This window comes from Furipterus horrens, unplaced genomic scaffold, assembly GCF_987537825.1.
Source record: "Furipterus horrens unplaced genomic scaffold, mFurHor1.1.pri manual_scaffold_7, whole genome shotgun sequence".
In the NCBI taxonomy this organism is placed as follows: Eukaryota; Metazoa; Chordata; class Mammalia; order Chiroptera; family Furipteridae; genus Furipterus; species Furipterus horrens.
Genome location: NW_028327177.1, coordinates 35,502,920 through 35,507,872, shown reverse-complemented (window position 1 = coordinate 35,507,872; position 4,953 = coordinate 35,502,920).

Below are 4,953 nucleotides of genomic sequence, written 5' to 3'. Positions count from 1 at the left end.
AAGAACAGGAAAAAGAATGTGAGATGACTGATGACAAGAAAAATATTTTTGAGAAGCTGGAGAGAGGAGAAATAGTAAGTGTGTGGAAAGGAAACAAGTTGTAACAAGAGAGAAATAGAATTTAAAACCAAAATAAGAGGAAATAAAAGGTAAAATGAAGCAAGAGAAGGGAGGGGCAAAATGAGATATGATATAAACTATAACATAAAAGCTAATGACTTAGTATGAAACCTTGAAGGATAAGAAATGAATGTTAAAAAATATGCAGGAAAGAAAATAATGCAAATCATGAAGAAGACTATGGTGGAATTTGTCTAAATAGTTTCTAGCGTTTATCACTTTCTTCTCTTATGGATCCACCCCTGATGCTGTCAGATGGTGTCCCAGTCTGGCTCTAGGCAGTCTGTTCAAGACTACCAGTAACCAGAGTTTGTAGCTGTCTCCTTCAGTTGTTGATCTAGTCAATCTGCATTCAGCAGTCAGGTTTAAACACCCATAGGGTAGGGCAGAGTAATTCCTGTGGGCAAGGCTATTGCTTCCTCTCAGGCTGATGCCACTTGGAGGGGACTGCTCTGCCTGAGTGAGATGGCTCCTGCAGTATGGGGATGACTTAGCACAAGGATTCTATGGGCTGCTTCCTCAGTCCTTTCCCCAAAGCCATGGTCCCCAAACTCTCCTCAAGCATCTCTAGTCCACTCTGCCCCCACTTTGTCAGAACCCAGAGTAAGTGGCTGCAAATGAAATTTTATGCATTGGCCCTTTAAAAGGCTTCCTGTGACTCCAGCTGTCTCTCCCTGGCAGGCAGAAATCCCACCACTTTTCACAACTGAATGTTATCTAGGTTCTTTTCTGGCTCTGATGCTGTAGACTTGGGGTTTAGATCCCACACTTCTCAGGGGAGCCGCCGGCCACTGAAATTTCCCTCCAGGACTTCAGTTACTACCGTTTGAGCCCAGCCAGCCCTCTCAGATCTCCTTACTCAGTACCAGTCACATTGTGGTCAAGTGGTTTCTTCTGTCTGTCCATGGTTGTAAGGCTTCTCTCCAGCTAGTGTTCAGTTGGTTATTCTGGATGATTTCTCCACAATTTAGTTGTAATTCCAGATTGGACCTGGAAGGAGGTTAGTGTAGCTACCACTTACTCCTCTGGCATCTTGGACCTGAAATTTGAATTTTTGAAAGCTTGCATGGCATGAAGAAAGTGACTCATGTTTCTTTTAGGATTCTCTTGCTTTGGTTGCATGCTGCAACTGAAAGAACCCTCACATACTTATACTTTAAATTACTAATTTAGAAATAAATTTTTTATTAGACTTAAAAAAATTGGAATATACTCCCTCACCATTGCAAGATTCTGACTTCATTTCTTATGTCTTGCCAATAGATTTTTGAAGTATGACAGTTCCATGGTGATATAAAGAATACTGTATTGTTAAAATTTATCCTTGACATTAATAATTAAAATAAATAGGCATGTATTAACAAATTTCCTCCATGGATTATATTATTCACATAAATAAACACAATCAGCATATTTTTTCCTGTTGATCAATGGAAAGCTTTGTTCATGGGAAATGTAAACAAAAATTTTGTAGGATGGAAATATTTAACTTGAGCACATTTATAGAAAATGGACTTTCTAAGTGCAGATCATTCTAAGAAGCACCAACAAACAATAGGAGTCACAAAAATGGGGAGACAGAGAAACAACCCCCCATCGAAAGGAAAGGTAGAGTCCCCAGAAAGAGTGTTAAATGAAATAGAGGGGAGCAAACTATCAGATATGGAATTGAAAGCATGGATTATGGAGAAGCTCAATGAGCTCAGCGGAAACTACAAAGAACTCCAGAAAAACTATAGTGAACTCCAGAAGAACTATAAGGAACTTACTGAGAATTATACCAGCATCAAAAAGGACATGGAAGCTATCAATAAGAGCCAGGAGGAAATGAAGAATATGATCTCTGAATTGAAGAACACAGTAGAAGAAATTAAAAGCAGGCTAGAGGAAGCAGAAGATCGGATCAGCGAGCTGGAGGACAATGTAGACAAAAACTCACAGACAGTGCAACAAAATGAAAAAAGACTGAACAAGACTGAAGAGGCTCTAAGACAGCTGCAGGACAACATGAAACGTAATAATATTCGTATCATAGGAATTCCAGAAGGAGAAGAAGAAGAGCAAGGGATAGAAAACCTCTTTGAAAAACTAATGACAGAAAACTTCCCTAACATGAAGAGAGAAAGAATCATGCAAGTCCAGGAAGCACAGAGGGTCCCAATGAAGATGAACCCCAACAGGCCCACTTCAAGACACATCATAATTAAAATGGCAACATTCAAAGACAAAGAGAGAATCCAAAAAGCAGCAAGAGAGAAACAACTAATAACATACAAGGGAGCTCCAATAAGGCTATCATCAGATTTCTCAGCAGAAACACTACAAGCCAGAAGGGAATGGCAAAATATATTCCAAGTAATGAAAAACAAAAATCTACAACCAAGAATACTCTACCCAGCAAGGCTCTCATTCAAAATGGAAGGTGAAATAAGGAGTTTCCAAGACAAAAGAAGGCTAAAAGAATACATCTCCACCAAACCAGCATTGCAAGAGATGCTAAAGGGTCTGCTTTAAGAAGATGAAGAAACAGAGAGAGACAGAGAGGAACACGAGTACAAAGGGGGAAAATGACAATGAATAAGTACTGAAAGAAAGAAGGAACTTCTACCATTTGCAACAACATGATTGAAACTAGAGAGAATTGTGCTTAGCGAAATAAGCCAGGCAACAAAAGAAAATTACCTTATACTATCACCTGTTACAGGAAACTAATGAACAACACAAACAAATGAGCAAAATTGAACCAGAGGTATGTAAACAAGGAATAAACTAACAGTAACAGAGGGGGAGATGGGAGGGAGAGAAGGGGTAAGAAGGGGAAGGGTCTAGTCAAAGAACATGTATAAATGACCCATGGACATGGACAACTGGGTGGAGACTGAATGTGAAAGAAGGGGGGGGCAGGATGCAGGGAAGCAAGAAGGGGAAAAAAGTGAGACAACTGTAATGGAAAAACAAACAAACAGAAAATTTTTTAGTGGGGGGGGAAATTAAAATACAAAGAATAGAAATGCAAGTTCAGTGAATATTAGAAGGACAAGGATTTTCCTACACACTTATATATTTCTCCCTATCTGATCCCTCCAGAATTTGGCATTCTAAAGAAGTAAGTAATGACCTAACTTTCTTTGCATAAAACTAATAAGACCAGTTGTTAATAGAGGTTTTTTTTTTTTTTCTTTTTTAACTAAGACTTTGGATGGAATGTCATGCCTAAAGGAGACATGCTTGGGCTTTGGTTGTTACCAAAAATCCCTGAGCAACTGGGACTGACTTTCAAAGGTAATAAAAGTCCATGAGATAAAAGGCCTGGTACCTTGGATGGATGAGCGGTCCATAGCAATCTTTCCAGGGAAGGAATGAAGGTTGTTTTCCTGAAAGATGGCTAGAAGGGACCTTAAGGCACAATGGAAAACCAGGAGTACCTGGAAAAGACAGGTGTTTACAGGCAAGGCTGAATGCCAGGTATGTGGATCTGCTTCTGTGCCTTGAAGGGCAGACTGAAGGTCACCCTAAATGTTCCTTGCGTAAGTTCCAGCAAAGCAGAACTAAAGATCATAAGTGATCATTTGCTGCTCTTGTTGTGTTTATGCAAATGAACAGGATAAATTAAAAATGGACTTAATGCAGTCCCTTTAATGACAAGGAGGGTAATCTTAGGGAGAAAAATTACGATTCAAAGAAGATCACAATGCCCAGTGGTAGACTATAAAGTAGTGCAACTAACCGTCTTTAAAGTTTCTTTTCATTTAAAATTTGTTTTCATTTGAAAGTTAAACTATGTCTGTGGCATTATCAAAGATGTTTAATTTACAGGCAAGAAGAATGTCAAATGCCTTGCAACTGGATGTCTTTCCGATAAGACAGTCCTACAGATTTAGAGACTTGTATGTGGGTTATGTTACATAAATTAACATGTGTTTTCTGTTTTCAAAGGGCATAAGCCTACGATCTCACTACCTGACTGATTGTCTGTACGTATAGGCCTCACTTAATCCTGTCTGCATTGCTGCCTCCTGAGACTCAATGGTTTGGCTGAACTAAGTGGCTGGGTTGGTGAAGAATGGGGTGGTCTGTGGGCTTCACTTTAAAACTGGTTTCTCTTTTCTATCCTAATGGCTTGGACAGAAAGAGCCCAGAGGCCTGAGAGGGGGGAAACCTAAAATATTTCCCTCAGTCCAAACTAAGTATAATGGGCAAAAGGGTTTTGGACAGGTGAGATGTACCTGGCATACCTTCCTCCAAAGAAGCCCTTCTTTTCCCTAATGTGGGACATAGAAAAATTAATACCTGTCTTTTGTCATCTAGTGGTTACAGATTGAATGATGTCCTTTAACCCTGTTGCCCCCAGAATACAACAAGGATGCCAGCCTGTTAAACCAAGCATGCCGTTGTCCAGAGACAGCCAACCAACCTGGAGTCTGCACGATCCTTCCCCTTGTGGGAAGGCCACCCTCCCCTCCACAACCCCACTCTTATTAGGGATTTCTTGACCCACGGGTAGGTAGGACGATGACCATGTCCAGCTTGAAGCAGCTAGAGGAGCTCGAGACCTTCGTCCATTGTCCTTTATAAGATTGTAAAGGGTCTTAAGTTTGAGAGGGAGGGATTGTTATTTTTTATTGTTAAAATTTTTAACTAATTAATTAATTATTTTTAAAAAAGAAGAAGAAGAATATATGAAAGGGTGAGACAGGAGAGCTTGTATGTACAACCCATGGGCATGGACTTGGAGAGGGGATTGTTGGGGAAGGGGGGTGCTGGTCGGAGGGGAGCAAAGGGGAAAAAATTGGAACTACTGTAACAATATAATCAATAAAATAAACTTAAAAA